Here is a 22783-nt window from a genome sequence, read left to right as displayed (position 1 = left end):
GATTGATCTTTCCACCAAAGATATATATAAAGATTATAGAACTCTGTGATGTAAGAGTGCACACAACTGCTTACAAGTGTCTTACAAAGAGGAACATAGAGAATTCTTAGCAGATGTAGCTTTTTATTTCTTAGTTCAACTCTCTTGCATAATTGATTACTTGCTACTCTTGGTTTATATACTACCAAGTTACATATGAATAAGAAAAAAGTAAAAACAAATATCCAAGTCTATTCACATGTTGCTTTATTTCTCTATCCAGCATCTTTGAATATCTTCAGTTGAGCATGGTAATAGAAATGCTTCTTTGTTCTCTAAAACCTGCAAATAGGCTACCACATTCCTTTTGTATATAATCAACCCATGTGACTGTCAAGTCACTTTCAACTGCTATTTGAATTTGTTATCCGTCGAGACTTCAGTATTACCCGTCGATACTTAACTTAAGTTATCCATTGAGTCTCTAATGGATTATCAATTGAAAGTGTCTTGAGTCATCCGTCGAGACTTTGTAGTTTATCCATTGAAAATGTTCCTTAGCTGTTGATACTCTTTCACTTATGAAAAATTACAAGGCATCTACTATTTAAAATTAGCCAACCTATTTTGCATATCTTGCTAGTAGTCAACATGACTTAGAATTTCAACAACTTTTAAACCTCTAAGTAATTACAGTATACAGACATGTGCTACAAAAAACTTATTGAAATATAAGCTACTCTATCAATCGATGAAAAAGTATGGTTATTCATTGATAGTTATAAAAATACTTAATTAAATCTATTAGGGTGTTTTGATAAATTATCATCAAGCCTACAACATAATCCTAACAATCTCCCCCAATTTTTGTATAATAAAATTATAGGCATAAATAAAGGAGTACTTGATGATAACAAAACACCCTATTCAAGTTAAATAGATAATTGTAGATAAAAATGCTAAGTGCTGCATATTATTTAAAAATTTGTACCAAGAGAGTTTGTAGAAATCTCATATGCCATTATCAAGGTGCTCCTCTAGACTGAGCAGTTTAATTCTTTATCCTTATCTGTCTAGTTTTCTTCCCCAATTTCTCATTGTTCCGTTCTATCTGATTTTTAAGTTGTCTGTAGAACTCAGATTCATCTTCATTATTGAGATGCAACATCTCCTGCATTTCCTTGAGAGTATCATTGCTTGATATTTTTAGCTGGTCTTCAAGTCTGAAGAATCTTCTGGTAAATCTTTCATCCCTAAACTCCATCATCCAGTACAGTCTCAAATGCACTCTACTTCTAGTATATGGAATAGATAAGACTCTTGGTAGTGCATTTAGATCTCTCCAGCTTTGTCTGATTTATTTAATTTTGTTAAGTATTTCTATTTGGCCACCTTGGTGAATCCAAAATCCTTCTTTATAACAGAAAATACTTTTACCAAGACACTATAGCCTTCATTGAGAATCCTATATAGAGGCCAAGTTATTTCCTTTCCACCCTTATATCTGAACACCAACCTTTCTGAAATCTGTAGGATGCATCAATTGCTCTAACTTCATCCAGGTAGAGGTTGAGGTCTGAAAATTCTTTTATGTCACAGATGAATAGTTGATCTTCCTTGTTGACTGTTGGATTGGGTTTGGACAATGATTTTGATTGGGGTAAACTTATTTTCTGGCTGATTTATTCATTCTTTTCTTGGTGGGAATGGGTAGGTTGGCTCATGAATTGTAGGATTTCCCTGTCTGTTGGTTCATCCTTTGGAATTATTGGCTCACCATGAAAATTCACATCATGATGGACCTTGAACTCAACTTGCTCCATTGAATGCCCAATTGTTTGATTTGTAGACTAGATTGGCTTGGCTTCCATTTCTTCATCTTCAACAATCTTCTTTTTTGATCTAACCTTCCAGTACCCTTTTCCTGACTTCTTTGGTTCTTACTTCTCTTTAGATGAGGCTTTCTCAGTTTCAGTTGAAGTTGTAGGCATTTCCAATTTTCTTTTCACTCCTTTAGTGGCCTGCTTCTTCCTTCTTATCTAAGCTCTTAGTCTTCTATTTTCCTCATCTTTAGCTTCTCCAAACTGAGGGTGCCCAGTCATCACATAAATCATCTTTCCATATCTGTAGATTCTTGCAATTTTTGTTCTTAACATGGCATCTTTGGTGGTCTTGAAGCTTGCAGTTGATGCACCCAACAACTTATCTTGATCTGGCCTATGAGGAGAATAATCAACCAATATTGGGTGCTTTGTTGATATTGTGACACTTGCTTGTTTAGGCTTTATCACCATAAAGTTATTGAACTCATTCTTCATTGAGGGTTCACCCTTATCTCCTTTTCCTAGCAACATTTCATCCATGGTGACCGGCTTCAACTAAGTGAAATGCTTCACATGTTGATCATGAGTAGCAGTTGAGCCAAAAACCTTTGCAATTCTTTCATTTATCCTTTGTTTCTGTTCCTTCAGCTTCAGTTCAGCTGTTGCAGGGGTTATGTGATCTATGATGTCCATAACTTGTGGCTGGCATCTGTGGTATCTTGAATGGCTGATTGAGTTTGATTGATTAGCCTGAACATTGTTAATGTAAAATGATGATAGCTGCAATCCTTGCTAAGCATCTTCTAGAGTTTGTGTAGAAGAGCTAGGACCTTCATCTCCCCCTAAGGTGGTGCCAGCTTTATCATTAAAATCATCCTCAAACTCAGGATTACCATGAGCTCCAAAGTTAGAATCCACATCATCTGCTGTAGGAGGTAGAGAGGACACAACATCTTTAGCCCTTTGCATAAACGTTGTTGTGTGTACTAGATTGAGTTTCCTTTCAGCCTCTTCATTGCCCTGAATAGCCAATGTTTGGTAGGCTGTAACAGGGTGAGTAAATGTCTCAGCATCTAGGGAAATATAATCTATAACAACTATGTATTCTTGCTGATATAGTTTTTTACTTTCAGCTTTATTGACATTCATTGACTCACTTGCAATGGCTTCCACCTTATCTCTCCTGTACCTGCCTTTCTCTCATTTTCTCTCTCTTTTTGCATCAAGGGTTCCCCTTGTCTCCCCACACTCACACCCTCACATTCACCATCTAAGGTGGGACTCCTCTCACTCACTTTTACCATGCTGGAAGAAATAGCGTATGGAAGTTCACTCATTTCTTCTCCTTTTTCCTGAGAGCAACTCAGGCTCTCACACAAGTCACTCCCTTCCTTCAAACCTAGGAGTGATTGTACAACTACTAAGTCATCTACACTTGTCACAATTTTTGAGATATCAAGTTGTGTAGATACTTTCAATGGACAAGGGATATTCGTCGAAGTAGCAGTTGTGAATGTCAACAGATAATCGTTGTTAAGCTTATACGTTGAGGGACAATCATTTATCAATAGATGAGGAATATCCATCGAGGAAGTAGAAATAAAAGAGTTAGGAGTTGATATTATGGTTAAGTTTATGGAGATTGATTTTAGATTTTTGTGCACAGACTCATCATTAGTTTCAGAAAGAAAGGGCAAGTGAGCCAACAAATCATCATTAAGATTTTGGCTCCTCCATGAATTTTAAAGATGGAGAATCAGGAATTGATGTGTTTATAATTTCCACATCCAATGAGTTTATGGGATAATTGTGTGTTTATGGTGTATTAATATTGAGAGAATTTGGTTGTGACTCCACATTTATTGGAGCCACATCAAACTGACTTTGAGATGGTGCTGTAACTGAGTCTTTGACTACAATTGGCACTGTGTGCACCCTGTGACTCCCCCCATAGGTTTAGCCTTATTCTTTCTGATATAGGGTTATGTTTGGTCAGTTGTGTCCCTTCCCTTTTTGGCATGTGCTCTTAGAGAAGAGCTTATTTCAACAATCACATCCTTTTGGGAGGATGCAACTGGTATTGTGATAATTTCCTTATTAGTTACAACAGTTTGTTGGGAGGCTGTAGTGTGCTGGTTTGGGCCACACTTTCCTCACCCTCCTTATCTTTAGGGCTTCTTCAATTTTCACCTTTTCCCTCACCTTGCTCACTACCCTTCACATTCCCTTTAGGTGTTGGGGTAGTTTTTAAAACAATTTCTTTTGAGAGAAACTAGAGTGTAGCTTCTTTGATTTGGGTTTTAAATATTTTGGTTTAGTGGCTTGGGTAGGCATCTGTTTGGTCACAGTCACAGATGCCATAGCCATAGTTGAAATCAAAGAAATAGTAGGTTGGGAAAGAATTAGAGACAATAACATTTATGCCACTTACCTGAGGTGCCTCCATAATTGGCATGTAGTGAAGAGGCACTTCATCGTTGAGATTGTTCCTGCATAAATCAGCAAGCACTCTCTTTTCTTGGACCCAACAAACAAGCTTGTTGTTTGGGTTCTCAATTAAAAAATATTTAGATACATGATTAGCAAGCATCATAAGAAACCTAGCATAATACACATTCTTTGGTCTTTTATTAATATCTCCTAACTTATACCCTAACTCTAACATGACATATTTGCTGAAATTTAAATACTTGTCATTTAGAGCATGTACAACATATTAAACATGGAAAAAGTAACTGCATCAAAGTTATTTATTTTTCCAGAAAATACTTTTATAAAAGAGTCACATAGAAAGCTCCATTCTTTTCTAAAGCCCTTTCTTCTGATTCCACCTAAATTAGCAGAATCAAGAGAGTAACCCATAGATTTAAGCATGTTACTCACATCAGTGTCTGTGTGTGGAACAGGTGTGTTATTTTTAGGCAATTTAAAACAAGCTTGAACTTTATCACAGTTAACACATAAATCATTACCTTTGAGTATGAAAGTAATGGTCATATCTGTAGAGTTGAAAACGGCTGTGGTCCAAACTTGCTCCACAACCTCGCAGTAAATCACAGGAGACTCGACCATAGAGTCCTTCAACTTGCAGTTGCTAATGAAGTCCATCATCTTGTGAAAGTCTTCAGAAGCAACATTTTTCTCCACAAGTGCCACAAAGTTGTTTTTCTCGTAGACGAACCCAGATTGAGACATGATTTTGACTACTGGTGCCATTTTTGCTTAGTACGCAGTTATAGAGAGAAAGGGATTTTGAAGATGAAGAGTGAAATTTGCTTTGTAATTTAGAGAAAGATAAAAGTGAAATTTTAAAATTGAAAGGGCTTTTATACTTTCTCAGAAAAAGACAAACAAAGAATTAAAAGTAAAATAAAGTATCTAATAATAACTGCCAAAAATAATTGTTTAAAATTAAAGCAAACTGTAGAAATTTCAAAACTTATCCATCGACATATACATATACACTTTAAGTAAACTCGACGGATAGGATTTAGAATTAATGGCTATGATTGGAGCAATTCAACGGATACGCGATGTACCATTATCTGTCGATGGATAAAGTACCTAGAAATATATTTGACTTTCAATAGATAATAAAGTCCTGATTTGTAACTTTAATAAAGTTAAATTTATTTCTGGCTGTATTTCAAATTGCAAAAACATCAACAGTATTGAATGAAAAGTAATTAAGCATACCTAACTCACTTACCAACCTGGTAAAAGTAATTAAACATCAAGTGGCTTGGTAAAGGTGTCTGTAAGTTATTGCTCAATTGGAACATAATGAAGTTCCACAGTACTATTCATGGCATGTTCTCTAATGAAGTGGTACTTGATGTCGATGTACTTTGTCCTTGAATACTGCACATGATTTTCAGTAATGGAAATGGCACTTGTGTTGTCATAAAAACTGAATTTTGTTTTTCACTAAACCAGGAATATATTCAGCCTCAGCTGTGAAAGTAGAAACTGAATTTTGTTTTTCACTAAACCAGGACACATGCTTGTTTCCTAGAAACTAACATGTGCCAGTTGTGCTTTTCCTGTTGCATAATCTGCATCTGAATAAGCAATTAGATTAAAGCCAGAATCTTTAGGGTACCAAATGCCAAGTTTTGGTGTACACTTGAGGTATCTGAAAATTCTCTTAATAGCTATTAAATGAGATTCTCTAGGATCATCCTGAAATCTAGCACAAAGACAAGTAGCAAACAATATATTTGGCCTACTAGCTGTCAAATATAAAAGTGAGACAACCATGCCTCTATTGTTTGACATATCCACAGACTTTTCAATAGTGTTCAAATCAAGTTTAGTGGCAGTGGCCATGGGATTTTTTGCATAAATGAAATCCATTAAGTCAAACTTCTTTAAAATATCATGAATATATTTAGTTTGACTAATGAATATTCTATCACTAACTTGCTTAACTTGTAAACCAAGAAAGTAAGTTAGTTCTGCCATCATGCTCATTTCATATTTACTTTGCATCAGTTTGACAAACTTTTTACAAAGTTTCTCATCTGTAGAGCCAAATATAATATCATGTACATAAATCTAAACAAGTATACTAGAGCCATTAGCAATCCTAAAGAAAAGAGTTTTATCAACATTACCTCGTGTGAAATGATTTTCTTAAAGAAACTTTGACAAAGTATCATACTAGGCTCTAGGTGTTTGCTTCAACCCATAAAGTGCTTTCAAAAGATAGTAGACATAATCTGGAAAGTTGGGGTCTTCAAAACCTGGAGGCTGACTAACATAAACTTCCTCCTTCAAATATCCATTCAGAAATGCACTTTTGACATCCATTTGATAGACTTTGAAATTGGCATGGGCTGCATAGGCTAGAAAAATTCTAATGGCTTCAAGTCTTGCATCAGGAGCAAAAGTCTCATCAAAATATGTTCCTTCTTGTTGACAATAGCCTTTAGCAACCAATCTAGCTTTAATCTTTATGACTATGCCATTTTCATCCAACTTGTTTCTGAATACCCATTTGTGTTAATAGAATTCTTGCCTTTAGGTTTGGGTACCAGCTTTCATACTTTACTCTTTTCAAATTGGTTTAGCTCTTCTTGCATAGCTAAAACCTAATTAGGATCCAATAAAGCTTCTTCTACCTTCTTGGGCTCTTCCTGTGACAGAAAGTTGCTATATAGACATTCATCTTGAGTTGCTTTTCTTATTTGCTTTCTTGAAGATGCATCACCAATAATTAATTGAAATGGGTGATCTCTAGTCCATTTTCTTTGTTGTGGTAGATTAGCTCTAGATGAAGAGGCCTCATAGTTGTCTTGATGTGTGACCAAGTTTTGATTTGAAGAAACTCCCCCTGAGTTTGTGGATCTATGATTTGAGGTTAGGGTTCTTTTAGTCTTTGATCTAGAGTGACTTTCAACTTCTATTGAGGGTTCAACATATGCTAAATTTTTCCTTTCGACGGATGATACAGTTTTTCTAGTCAATGGATAATGCACCATTTCTTTCAAGGATGTTGTACTTGATCTTTCGATCGATACAACATTTTATCTTTCGACGGATGTAGAAATTTATGCTTCATTTGTTGTTGATTTTTCTGCATATACCTTAGTAATTATTTCTTGATCACTTTCATCATTAGAGTCATCACAATTCATCTCAATATTATCAAATTTGAGGCTTTCATGGCAACCTTCATGTTGCAGTCCTTTAATCTTCTTATCATCAACCGCAACATGTATAGATTCCATAACAATGTTGGTTCTTAGATTCTAGACTCTATATGCTTTTCCAACTGCATATTCAACAAAGATACCTTCATCTGCTTTGGCATCAAACTTTCCATGTTGCTCAGTTTGATTCCTTAGAATGTAGCATTTGCATCCAAAAATATGAAGAAAGTTCAATGTTGGCTTCCTATTTTTGAACAATTAATAAGGAGTCATGCATTTTTCTTGATTGACCAAAGAAATTTTTTGAGTGTAGCATGCAGTATTGACAGCTTCAGCGGAAAAATAAGTTGGTAACTTTAATTCCTCTAGCATGGTTCTTGCAGCTTCAATTAGAGATCTATCCTTCCTTTAGACCACTCCATTTTTTTGTGGAGTCCTTGCTGCTAAAAACTCATGCATGATCCCATTTTCTTCACAGAACATCTTCATTTCAGAGTTCTTGAACTCAGTTCCATTGTCACTCCTAATTCTTCTAACTTTGATATCAAGATGATTGTTGACTTGTTTTATATTATTGATAATGATTATACTAGTTTCATCTTCATTTTAGTTTTTTTTTAACTTTGAGAAATCATCCACAATAACTTGGGAATATCTCTTCTTTGAAATTGACAACACATTGACTGGTATAAATAAATCCATATGCAACAGTTTTAATGGTTCTTTAATTGTTGATTCAAGCTTCCTTTTGAATGATGCTTTAATTTGTTTCCCTATTTGACAAACATCACGTAATCCAAACTTTGAGAACTCAACTTGAGGAATGCCTCTAACAAGGTCCTTCCTAACCAATTCATTCATGGTCTTGAAGTTCGACTGAGATAGCTTCTTGTGACATAGCCAACTTTCATCTTGACTTGTTTTGCTGAAAAGGCAAGTAATAGAATCTACATTTGTTGAGTTGAAATCAGCTAGCACTACTAGAAAAAGTAGAATAGACATCGCCTCTTAGACATCGGTTGATGTTGGCACTGATGTAAAAATAATTTTTTACATCGATTTTATCCAACTGATGTCTTTGTGTATAATAGACATCAGTTTTTTCAACCCAGCCGATGATACAAGTATGTTTTAAGAAAAATGATCCCGCGCTCTTCCCATTTCCCCCCTTAACCAAATAATTCATTCCCTCTTTAAAATTCCCCCCGTTTTTTGCCTTAACAAAATTTCAAGCCTAAAATCTTCCCCCCATGTTTTGGACTTTACACATAAGATTAAAATTAAATTAGAAATTGAAATACATATACATACAACATCTCTTCAAACATTAAATATAAAACATAAAATCAAAAACCCTCAACTCTCTCCTCTTTCTCTTTACTCGACCGAAGAACAACCCATCTAATCAACCTCACTAGTACAAAAATTGACTTTTAACCACGGTCAAAATAGGCCTTTAGCGTCGGTTTTTCAGCGTGGTATATGCAGGGGACGCTAAAGATATATTCTTTTTGCGTCGGGTAATTAGGCGACACTAAAAGTTTTTAGCGTCGGTTAGATGACCGACTCAAATTTGCCATTAACCGACGCTCTTGCTTGGACAATTGTGTCGGTCCAATAAAGTGCCGACGCTGGAAGTTGTAATTAAATGCGTCGGTTTATCAAAAAACCGACGCTGCAAGTTAATATTAAAGGCGTCGGTTGTTAAAATTGCCGACGCTATATGTTTATGTTAAAGGCGTCGGTCATTGAAAAAGCCGACGTTATATGTGTATGTTATAGGCGTCGGTTGTTCAATAAAACCGACGCCTAAAGTACTGTAAAAAAATAAATATTCTTTTCGTTTTTATTGATATCCTGAACCTGCTTTTTACAAATACCAGCATTCCCACAAATATAACTGAATAATCAAATTAACTAGGAATCAAATTGAAATTAAAGTAGGTCTCAAGCTATCTTTTCAATTTTTTGCACAATGCTGGACCTCTGGTCCTTTTCTTGGAACTGGACTCTGCATTATCTTTATCTACATTATCTTTATCCAGAGCAATTACCTACAACAATATAAGATAAACACGTGAGGAAGAAGTAGAAGTATTTTTTTGATTTCAAAACCTATTGTAGACTTGTAACAGTAAAATGTGTATACAAGTTGTTCTGTAGAAATAATTACCACCCAGGGTATTTCTTCTCCACTCTGTTTGGACATAAGAAAGGTGAGCCAAAATCACAAACACACACACATATTTCTGCTTAAAAACACACACACACATGTTTCCAAACTTCTTACCTGTAAAAAGGTTCACAACAAACAGAACTATGAGTTTCTTCTTAAAAACATGTGATTTACTGCTAACATATCTCTTAGAATATTATTTCAAGAAACGTGTAATTTTGCTCGTAATTCTAATAGTAATGCACAAACAAGTCCTAACATCTTTTATCTACATATAACAAAGTACCTGCTATAGATTTGAGTTCTTCCAGTGAAGAAGGCAGTGTAATTAGTCGGTCAGCTTCAGTTCAACAATTTTCTCTTCTCTTTACAGGATGTCCTCTGTATATACTAACTCTAATAGAACATGTTATTCCTTTTGATGATTTTTCCTTCTTAATCTCTTCAGCTGGATCTTCATCCTCCGATTTCTTTACAATCCTTTTGTCCACGACGCTGTCAAGCATTCTTATCCGATGGCCTACTTCTCTTTTTTGTAACATTTCATCCAGATTTAAAGAAGACAAAAACTTGTTATTAGATTTATGTACATCTTCAGTGTTGACATCTGCACCATTCATCACAAGATGCTCGACCATTTCCGAATGGTTTTCCTCCATCGCGATTTGGATAGGTGTTAATCCATGACGATCTTTTGAATCTACAAACAAACTGTGCTTCAGGAGTTCTTTCATGACAGCTACATCATTCCTCTTTGACAACTACGTCAATAATTAGAGTGTGATCTTGATACCTATGATTGACACCGAAACTTGAGAAAAGTTATTTTCTCTTAACAGATGAACAAAAATTATAAGCCTGCTAAAAATATCTACCTCTTAGGTGTATGTTACATGCATGCTTGAGGAGTACCAATACACATTCTTCATGCCCCTTTGATGCCGCAATATGCTGATGCACAACAGAGAAAGCGAAACAGATTTCATATTTGAATGGCAGATATGTGTATCCTTACTTGGGATTGTGTTTGCAGTCTATAGTTATAAATTAGTAAGTATAATTATTTTACGAGTGGTGTTCTTCCCTTTGAATCTCCTATGTCGGGGTCTAATCTTGCCTTGAGAAGTTCGTCAAGGAAAGCAGCATTTCCTGTGCCGACAACTGTTAATAAGTTGATCGACATATTAGGATCATCATCTTCTTGATTCCCACTATCCACTATCAAGTCCCCTATATTCAACTCCTTCAGCCTTTTATGATGCTGAAAATTAATCGCACACAGTAATTTAGTCTTAGTCATTCATTTTAATATGGTGCAGTTTATGTTCATCTGTGATGATTTTATTTTCAAACACTTACTTTGGGAACTACTTAAATATCTAATTCATTGTAGGATGGATGGGAGAAGATCAATTATATATTTGAGAGAATTTTCTCCTCTCTGAAGGAGTTTGAAACAATATTGAAGCTGAACATATGACAAAATTACCTGAAGGAAGTTTTTGAGAATGACAACATAGTCTTCTGGTTTACTTTGCATTGCTTCAATAAGAGCATTAGTTTTCATCTTCAAGAGCTGCGAAAGAGTCTTGGTTCGATATGTAACAACCTGTGGCCTGCAGCACAGTGCACCTATTTCTCCAAACATATCTCCAGGTTGCAAAATCCCAACAATTTCCTCTTTCTGGTCCATCTCAGAGTGATCAATTAATTCCACTTCCCCTGACACTATTATATAAACATCATCAGGTGCTTCATTCTGCAATATCACATCCTCTCTAGGTGGTATATATTCAGCCTTCATATCCACAGCCTGATGAAAAATAGACAATGTCATTACATTAAATACATGTCTTACATTATATACACTTCCTGTGTTAGACAGTTTTAAATTATTTAATCAGATAAAAATAGTGTCATATGCACATGAGAATCAAGAAGTCCAATGATACTGTCATTTCTGAACTTTCTGAGGTTGGGAAACTTATGAAGTAAAGCTAGTAAAAGGCGCATATTTTAATCACGTGAAAAAGTATATGTCGATGATCATACCAAGAGCAAGAGAGTTTCCCTTGATACATTCTGGAAAAGATAGACCCTCTGGACGGTTGGAATAAACAAATGCTGACTAATGCTTTTGATAATGGTTTTTGGTAGTTGTTCAATCAGTTGTTGCTGGTTCAAGCTCTCAGCCTTGAATCTCAAGCACATATAAGCTAGTATCTGCTCCCTGAGTCTGACCGGCAAGTGGTTTCTGCTCACAAAGTTTGACGCTGCTTCAATGTTATTCCTCTGCAAAACAAGCACACGAAAATTTCCTGAATTCTGAACTTGATTTAAGCCTAGACAACTAGACTCATAACATCTTGCGATGCAAAATAGAAGAGATAAAAAGGAGGCTTACAAATTCCATGGTACGACTAGTGCCTTCAACGACTAAATTTGTCATATTACCAATAATGTAAGCTGTTAAGCCAAGGTTGATGAGCATGTACACACCTGATTATTGTGTACATGTGTGTGTGTGTTTGCCAATAATTTAAGCTGTTAAATTCGATGCATCAACATCGCTCTTAGCTACAAGTTTCAATGTCCCAAAGCTGATTGAAGATAAAATTATAAAGTTTGTCTTGTTCTTAGTATTCATACTTAACTACTGAGATGAAGAAGAATTTAAAATTTTATATATGTTTCCGGTTAAGAGAGCAATTGATTCTAAATAACAGAGCAACTCATTTTACTACCAGAAATAAAGCAGTATTAATCAAGATCAACACAAAAAGTCACAAGTAATGCTAACACATATCACAAAAAATAAAAGGAAGATATAATCAATTTAGGCCACACTTGCGCTTTAAATTTTATAAACCAACAAATTTATGTATTAAATTAATATCCTTGGTGAACCAAGATTAGCAAACACAGTAAATTTAATCTAATTATGTTATACAAATTCATGGCAATATATTTAGAGAAAATAAGCTGAACTAAAATAATAACAAATCTCAAAATTTATATTGTTAATGAAAATAAATAAATTAAAAAATGAAAATAAAAAATGAGAGGGAGAGAAGAAGGAGAGACAGACCGGGAGAGAGGGAGGAGATTACCGATTACAGTGAAGCAGGGCTAACACAGGAGAAGATATGAATTCAATTAGGTAAATAGGCTGTGAAAATGAAAAAAAATAATATGAGCGTGTATATACGTATATATAGGGGAGTGCTAGAGAGGGAGAGTGCGAGAGAGAGGAAGAGTGTGAGAGAGAGGGAGAGTGCGGGAGAGAGAGACCTGAGAAGGAGTGCGGAAGTTTCAAGCTCTTCAATCGGGAACTATCACAGAGAAGATATAGATGTAGGGCACCGTGGAGAGAAATTAATTTGGGGATGAACTACTAACTATAGGATGGATTGTAAACCACATGATGTAATGAGTATGTTTTTTTAATTTATTAATAAAAGCTGCCATATAGATTTATAAGGTAAAAAATTGATGGTTTGATTTTAATAATAATATATATACGTCGGGTATATAATTGTCGATGGAAAAGAGTAATTAGTGTTTAAAAATTAATTGAAAAGTTGAAGTAGCCAACTAATTTGAAACAAATTTTTTTTCATAAAAGTGGACATTTATTTTTGAAACGGAGTAAACAAAATTCAATATTGTGTGAATATCAACAGTATAGAAATATTATTACTTTTATTTTATTTAACATTTCGATATAAAAAAACAAAAAAAAAATATTTTTGGAAGTCTTTTAACTTTAGCAAATATATCATAACTCAAATTAAAAAAGATTGTGAGATACATATGATAAATAGATAAATATGTGAATAAACAATAATTATACAAAAATAAAAAATTTAAAAGAACACCTTCAGTGTCGTGACATCCCTGGTCCAATTAATTTTTTACTCTAATACTTTTAGCGTCGGTTAAATTAAAGCCCATAGCATAAAGCAGAAATTTATAGCGTCGGCCAACTAGAAGCCCGTAGCACAAAGCAAACTTTTTAGCGTCGGTTGTAAACGGCGACACCATAAATACTTTTAAGCGACGGTTACTTACAGAACCGATGCTATTAAAACTTTTAACGCCGGTTAAATTAATAACTGACACCAAATGTCGTGCACATATACCTATTTGCGTCGGTCAATCTTGCAACCGACGCAGGAAATACCTTTAGGCGTCGGTTCTTTAAAGAACCGACGCTAAAACTACGTTGTAGAAAGTACTTTTTGTACTAGTGCCTGCTCATCTCTCACTCTGCTTGACCGCTCTCTCCACTCTCTGTGCGCTCTCTCTCTCTCGCTCGCTCGCTCGCTATCTCTCTCTCTCTGAAAAGGTCGTCAGAGTTTGTTCAAGTCGGAGTTTAAAGCTCAAATTGGAATATAAAGCTCAAGTCGGAGGTTAAAGCTAATTCAGAGGTCTAAGCTTGAATTGGGTAAACATTAAACCCTGACTTTTAAATTGGGGATTTTTAATTGAAACCCTAATTTTTGATTTATTGATAAATATTATAATTTGTGGGTTTTGTTTTGATTGTGATTGGGGTTTAATTTTATTTGATTATAAAATTGGGTTACACTGTTAAAGTAATTAGTATATATGTTAATCATCTTTTCCTAGACCTAAGTATTACGCGCGTGTCTATATTTTTCAACTCATGATGATTATTAATTAACCTAAATGCTTTGTTTTTTCTTATCATTTTCTGAATGATTATTGTATGAATCAGACTTGAACTTTTGAACTATAAATATAACAAGTTTCTGTATCATACTTTACATTATGTGAACCTTTATTTCTGCTAATTTCTATTATGTAATGTTACCATTATAGAGTTTGATTTATTTTACGTCTTTTGTGTGGTGTGTTATAGAATTACATTACTTTTGGGGCTCTAATGAGTGAGGTATTCTTCCTTACAACTTTCTGGGGAAAGTCTATTTCAACAGTTTTCCATATATCTTTGCCTATTATTTCATTATGGATGCACCAGGGACCTGAGTATTCTGCATTTCTGATTAACATTCATGAACCAATAATTTAGCACATTCATAGGATGATTCAGCAGATTAACTTAAGCAGGTTATCTGAAACTGAAAGCACTGCTTTTTCGGTTGATCCAATCATTAAAATTGTGTTCTATAATACTCATATTATTTAAGTTACTTTACCAGCAGGTTAAATTCTTGGCTCCTGGAAAGGAAAATCCCTTTACATTTGAATGATTACTGACTCTTCTATTTGAATAAGTATGACCATAATCAGTATTACTGGGATTTCACTTGAGAGTCATTTGCAGAATATATATTTTTCGTACGGGATGGCATACGATGGAGATGAATTTACTATAAGTTATCCATTAATTAAGGCTCTTGTTAAAATGCAGGATGAATGTATTCAGAGATATCCTGGATTGTATGGCTCTGATGATAGAATGCAGGCTTGTATGGAGGAACTCGGTGTTCCACTCACTAAAGAACTTGGATTTCACCAGGTTTAATTATTCACATGGCCCTTATTTTATTATTCACATTAATGTGACTTGTATGCTTATAAAGTTATAATAAGCAATTTCAAAGAAAACAGAATTTTATTATATTTATAACTTAAAATATAAATTTGTGCTATATTTGTGTGTTGTCTCTAGGGTTGAAGATGCAAATAGAGATGATTCACTCAAGGTCTTTGTTGCCAAAATTAATTAGAGTATGCTTAAACTTTAGAATGTAAATATATACCATATGTATGTATGCATACATCCCCCTGTTTTTAGAATGTCATTTATTAAACTCATTTGTTCAAGTCTCTTAGGTCAAGGTGTGTGTGTGCATATGTATGTATAAATTGTGAGTGTATTAAAATGAATGTGATGCTTTCTGAATAACTTAAATAAAGCGCACTGCAATTATTCATGATATCTTCTAAGTTCCCACCACTCACTGTTTTCATTGGAATTAGTTGTTTACTCTTACCAAATATGCTCTTCCAGTGGAGCGACTGGAAATCTGGAAAGTTGTTGTTTCTTATTCTCTCCCTTGATGGTCCTGTATGTTCATAGTTATACATAGAATTGCAGTCACCTGCATAAGTGCGTGTTTTTTCTTCCCAGTATCCTTATTGTGCTTAAATAGGTGTTTAGTTAATTGGTCTGCCAAATTATGCACAAGCATCTAGTCTGTCTGAATTTTACGAAGTTTGTGAAGGTCTGGAGCATGCTAGAAATTTCCAGTTGCCTGTATTGAGAGAGGTAAATACAACACTTTGTCAAACATATATGTATGAGCTTTGCCAAAAATCATATCTATCTGCCTAAATGAAAAAGGATAATGCTTTAATATTTTCATTCAATGTTATAGTTGGATTTTACGTGATACTATTTTGACACTTACTTTTGCCTTTTTCAGCCCCACAGTCTTTTCTTGTGACCATAGAAGAGTATATTAGAGAAGCACCTAGAATGGTCACTGTTCCAGCAGTGCCACTGGTGAGCCTATCAATTTAAGCAGCAGCAGTAATGGAAATGCACAAAAGTTTGCTTATTATAGCCTTTTATTATATTAACATACACTTATATTAGCTCATAAAGATGATTGCTGCTTAACTAGGAATTTCCGGAGAGGCTTCAGTTAACATATAAACCAGAAGGGGATGATGCTTCACCTTCTAAAGAGACACAATCACCTAGTAACGAATCTAAACCCGCGGGTCTGGATATCGTGGAGGTTTCATCTGTTGAAGATTCTGCCCCAACTACTGTCCTAGAAACTTTTCGTGTATGGACATACCTGTGTCAAATAGGTAGTAAGTTCAGTCTTCTGTATCTCTTTCACATAGATTTTTGAATCTGGTGGACTTTTTAGCCATAAGAATATTTCGTTTATTTCTTACCTATGATCTTTATTGGCGCCCCCGCTGCATAATGATTATGTTACACTTTTATATTCTTCTTAATCATTATGTTTAACTAGCTTAAAATTTGGTTGGAAATTGATATTCATAATTATGAAGGAAGTTCATAGGGGCAAGATATTTGAACAAAGGTTATGCTGCTCTTGTTGGAGCTTTTGATTCATCCTATGACTCAACACGTGATACAGTAGGACATGGATCACACACCTTATCGATAGCTGGTGGTAGTTTTGTGCATGGGCAAACATTTTTGGTTATGGTTATGACATCCACTGAGCATAAAGACGAAAAATAGAAATGAACGGTGTTTCAAAGGCGGATCTAAGGGCAATCCCTGGACCAACCATTCAGAGTTGTTATACTTGGAATCTTTTCTTTTTGAATTTTTTCTATCCTTTCATATACAATTGCCAAGTGTTCATCATTTAGATGAATTGATTTTTGACCTTGAGATGCGCAGAATAATGATACATTAGGGAAGACAGATGCCCATGTTTTTAGGACTCAACGACCCAGCTCAACTGCATTGATACCTGAAGAACCAGTGACCAGAATACATTCGTTTGAGCATTGTATGAAATATATTATAGGTGTGAGAATTAAAATTTTTTAGTTTTTTCATTATTGTAAGACTTGATTGGTTTGATCTGGTAATGATAATTAGAGTTTGATTTTAGTAGTTTCTTCTTTTGACAGTTTTTTTGGTATCTATATTTTTAAAATGTGTAACATTTATTTCAATGAAAAATGATGTTAATTTAATATAATAACATCAGTTTTAGTAGTATATATACACCAGTTCATCAAGAAAAACTGATCTTAAATACCACAACAGAAAAATGCTTTATATTAAATAACCGATGATAAAGAGTACATTAGACATCATTTGCTTACAAAATAGTGATGTTAATTATACTGATAGACATCAGTTTCATCTACTATAGAAATCAGTTTTTTTTAAAAACTGATATTAAAACTATTAGTAACATCATTTTATTATGAAAACCGATGTCAAAATTATTAGTAACATCAGTTTTAACTAAATTATATCGGTCAGAGGAAAAATTATTGCTTATCCCACATATCTTTAAGTTGATAAAAATATCATATTATAGTAATATATAAATGATAGATTTGCATTAAAAATTTAACATCAAGAAATAGATACCGGTTTCATATTAAAAACCGATGTTATATGTCCCATTTCACATCAGTTTAAAACCGATGTTAAATGGGGGGGGGGGGGTCTTTAACATCACCCACGAAGACATCGGATTTTTTTATTCATAGACATCGGTTTTTAGCCGATGTCTATTGACGTTTTTCTAGTAGTGTAGGTACACATTTTCTTTCCTCACTACAGTAAGAACCATTTTGTTAATTTTCTTGCAGGTAACAACAAAGGCTTCGGAATTGAAAGTCCTTTGTCACATAGATGGCTAACACTCAAAAGATTGTGTTTGAGTCCATCCACTAGAGCAACTTCTTCAATGATGACATTCTCTTTTGAAATCAAGCCATATCCCATAGTATATCCTTTATTGTCATATCCAAAGGTAATGCTTGGGCCACCTCTCTCCTTGAACTCAATGAGCAGGGTAGAGTCTCCAGTCATATACCTTGAGCATCCACTATCTAGATACAATAGACTCTTTCTATTTCCCTGCACACATTAAAATTAAATCAAGTTGATTTTGGTACCCAAGTTTCCTTGGGCCCATCCTTGTTAGCCTTTTTCTTAGGCTTCTTAGTCTTTCCATCATTAGTCTTAGGTGACTGTAAATCAACATTTGTCTTAGGAGTGGGACTTTGAATCCCTTGATCAACTTTATAATTATCAGGCACATTGGAATTAACATGGTATTGCAAAGATTGTGCAAACATGTTATTCCAATAAGGCATGCTAAATGGCATTTGGGGCATATTAAATGCAGCATAATATGGATTGTGTACAAATGGGATATTAGTATAATGTGCAGATAAATTTTGTGCAGGCATAACAGGTAAGGCATGCATGGGTGATATGGGCATGTTAGGCAGAGATGTAGGTGCAAACATGGGTGAATAACAGATTTGTAATTAGTAGATAAATGATTAAAACTACCACACATAACACATGTCTTTCTAGGTGCATACTTATCAGATGTGTAGTTATTGTGTTTGTTAATCCATACTTTCCCATTCCTATTATTTTTCCTTTTTGAATCTGCTTTGACCTCAAATTTCTCCAATCTGTCACTCAATTGCTTCACTGGCAGATGCCCCACATTCACTCTCTTTATATCATTGACTTGACTTGATTTTCCTATAACAAATTTCTTAGAAACTGATCCATATTTCTCATTCAGCTTAGCTAGCTTAGATTTGCTAATTGGCTTCTTTTTTTCAACGAATGTGCATCCTTGTCTTTTAACGGATATTTACTTTCAGCTTTCGATGAATAAACTTTATCATTCGTTGATTCCACATATGTTGATAAACCATCAACCAAAACAGGGTCAAATTTCTTCTTATCCTTTTTCCAGGATTCTTCACAGAAAGAATCAATTCCTTGAACTTTGGCAATTTGGGCACTTACATCCCTCGGTGATTTCCAAGCCTTGATCACCTCTTGCTCACGTTCAAGTTGTTTTCATAAAATTTCCTCTTTCTTCAAAGATTCAGTCAGTTCATCCTTTATAATCTTGCACTCGATTCTTAGTTTTTCAAACTCAATAAATTGAGTTTCTAACACAACATTTCTCTTACTTAAAAACATATTATTATCTTTAATTTTTGTATTTTGTTTAGTGAATGATTTAAGTGTGACACGCAAGTGATATAATTCTGTGGACATATCATTTATGGCATCATTACACTCATCTTTAGAAAGGTGTGTTAGGTTTGCAGTGATTACCTGATTGCTTGAGGAACTGACCTCTGCTTTATCTGATTTGGCCATTAAAGCTAGGTTGATAGCTTGTTTCTTCATCTTCATCTTCCCCATCTGCTGCCCAATCATTTTTCTGAGTCAAGAAAGCCTTTTCCTTTTGTTTGAACAATTCAAAGTATTTCTTTTTATAACCCACTGGCTCAAACCTCTTTTTCTCAGAGTTAGGCTTTCTGCATTCATTGGCAAAATGATCACTCAAGCCACACTTGAAATATTTGAATTTTGACTTGTCCAACATGTTTCTGTTTGGCTTGGTTGCTCCAAAATCCTTTTTGAATTTGAGATTGACAAATCGTCTTGATAGGAAAGCCAGATGCTCATCTATATCTTCCATTGTTTCCTGACTAGGATAATATTCAGCTACCAACCATTTGCTTTTGCCTTCACAAACACTTGTGTTTGGTGCAGATTCTACAATTTTAACCTTTAACTCTTTTCCTCTCTCTTGTTCAACTACTAATGCAACAGATTCACCCTTCTTTCTTCCTTTCTCTAACTGCTCATCCTGCTCCATTTCAAGCTCATAGGTTTTTAAGATACCATACAGCCTCTCTAGAGTGAATTCTTTATACTCTTGAGAACTTCTGAGAGAAACTGTCACTAGCTTCCATTCTTTTGGTAGCGACCTCGGGAATTTCATATTTGAATCTTTAGTTTGGCGTTGCATCTTGTTTTCTATGACTTGTTCAATTCCCTCACATAGTACTTGGACTTGATCCTAAATTTCCTTAGCAGTCTTGCAGTTAATGCCATTATCAAACATATCTCCATCAAGACCATTGGACAGAATATTCATGGCCTTTTTGTCTTTGTGAACTTGCTCAATATCTTCATCTGACCATCTCCTTCAACATCTGTTGCAGCCCTGCGAGGAACACAATGTCCAACATATCTTTCATCTTGAGAGAGTAGATGGAGGTGCATCTTTACTTTCCAGTGATGATAGTTATCTTTATTCAGAAGTGGGATCTTCACTCCAACATCATTTCTACTTATGTTGTTAGTTTGTTTTGATATTTAAACTCTTAGTGTGTCAAGAGCTTACTCTGATACCAATTGTTATTCCCCAAAAATCTAAGAACATAATTACAGAAGGGGGTTGAATGGAATTATAGTTTCTTTTGGAAATTTAAAAACTCTTTTAAATATATATATATATATATATATATATATATATATATATATATATATATATATATATATATAACTGTGAATGAATATGCAGTAGTGCGGATTAAAATAATTCAAGTATTCAAACATAAAGTAAATAAACAAGAGAGTTTAAAAACTTTCTGGTGGATTGATCTTTCCACCAGAGATATATATAAAGATTAGAGATCTCTGTGATGCAAGAGTGCACACAGCTGTTTACAAGTATTTTACAAAGATGAACAGAGATAATTCCTAACAGATGCAGCTTTTTCAATTTCTCAGTTCAACTCTCTTGCATAATTAACTACTTGCTACTCTTGGTTTATATACTACCAAGTTACATATGAATAAGAAAAATAGTAAAAACAAATATCTAGGTTTATTCACATGTTGCTTCATTTCTCTATCCAGCATCTTTGAATATCTTCAGTTGAGCATGGAAATGGAAATGCTTCTTTGTTCTTTAAAACCTGCAAACAGGCTGCCACATTCCTTTCGTATACAATCAATCCATGTGACTACCAAGTCACTTTCAACTGCTATTTAAATTTGTTATCCATTGAGACTTCAGTATTATCCGTCGATACTTAACTTGAGTTATCTGTTGAGTCTCTAATGGATTATCCGTTGAAAATGTCTTGAGTCATTCGTCGAGGCTTTGTAGTTTATACGTTGAAAGTGTTTCTTTAACAGTTGATACTCTTTCACTTATGTAAAATTACAAGGCATCTACTATTTACAATTAGCCAACCTATTTTGCATATCTTGCTATTAGTCAACATGACTAAGAATTTCCAACAACTTCTAAACCTCTAAGTAATTACAGTATACAGAAATGTGCTACAAAAACTTATTGAAATATAAGTTACTCTATCAATGGATGAACAAGTGTGGTTATCCGTTGATAGTTACAAAAACACTTCATTAAATCTACTAAGGTGTTTTGGTAAATTATCATCAAGCCTATAATATATTCCTAACATATATATGGAAAATCCTAGAAATTCTCCTAAAAAATATATTCAAGCCTCGAATAAGGCAAATCGTTGTAATTATGTAGGTCGCTCCACACTTTACGTTAAAAATAATACCCTGGAATGACATGAAATAACCTAACTTTTATGAAACCTCGAACAGGTTTTTCAGAAGTTGGGGGGAAAATGATATAGGCTGAAAATGAGACTAGAAACATAATTAATGTTGCATTAATTAAACCTAATATGGTCTAATAACTAAGCCTAATTAATGAGGCCTGAAACTTTGATTATTTATTAATTTCATAATTAATAAATAGGGTAAATTAACAGCTCATTAAATATATCCAATTAATAATACAACTGTATAAAAAGTAGCCTTCAAGGCAACTAAACCAACAAGGAATCTGCTTCTTACATTTTAGGACTTCAATGTCCAATCAAAGATGAAGACTTGCTCATCAAGTCTCCCAACCCTAGTCCAATACATGGACATCCAACATCTATATAAAGTCCACACCCCTCATTTAAAACTACGTCTTGGCTTGATTCTCTAAATATACAGAGATACGTAGGCATCTTGTGAGGGCGATTTTAAGTTACAAACACATGCACAACCAAAAAGGCCTTAAGCTCACGAACCCTAGTATTAAATACGTGTAATAAATATAACCTAATTTTGTATCCATAACAAGAGCCTAATTATCTTAAAGTTTTTGGAGCTCACGCTTTACAAATTTATTCTATTTTAAAATAGATACAATCCAAATAATTTCACAAACCTATTCAAATTTGAATATTCAGTCGGTAAATAATAGTATTTTTTAAATTATTTTTTATTATTTGATATAATATATAGATAAAAAATAAACATATTCTAATTGAAATTCTAAGTTTGAAGGTAATAGATTTTATTACTTTGTCCTAAAATATTTATAAACACATGTTTAGTACCTAATTATATCATATATGTATATAAATATATATCTACCTATATATCTATTTTTCTATATTATTATATTAAATATGAAATATTGAAAGTTTTGTTGTTAGTCGGTCTGGTCATCAGTATTTTAGTTATCATCTAAATTTATAATTATATTTAACAAAAATAATCTAAATAATAAATTAATAAACACAATATAATTATATAAATACAACTAAAATTAAAT

General features: G+C 34.0%; 1 pseudogene; it reads right to left on the bottom strand.

Moving 5' to 3' along the window:
- Positions 1–9408: 9408 nt before the first annotated feature.
- Positions 9409–13676, bottom strand: LOC141695580 (potassium channel AKT2/3-like; annotated as a pseudogene).
- Between the last annotated feature and the right edge of the window lie 9107 nt (positions 13677–22783).

This window comes from Apium graveolens, chromosome 11 (genome assembly GCF_009905375.1).
Source record: "Apium graveolens cultivar Ventura chromosome 11, ASM990537v1, whole genome shotgun sequence".
Lineage (NCBI taxonomy): Eukaryota > Viridiplantae > Streptophyta > Magnoliopsida > Apiales > Apiaceae > Apium > Apium graveolens.
The sequence above is the reverse complement of the archived record's forward strand: the minus strand, read 5'-3'. Positions and strand labels throughout refer to the sequence as shown.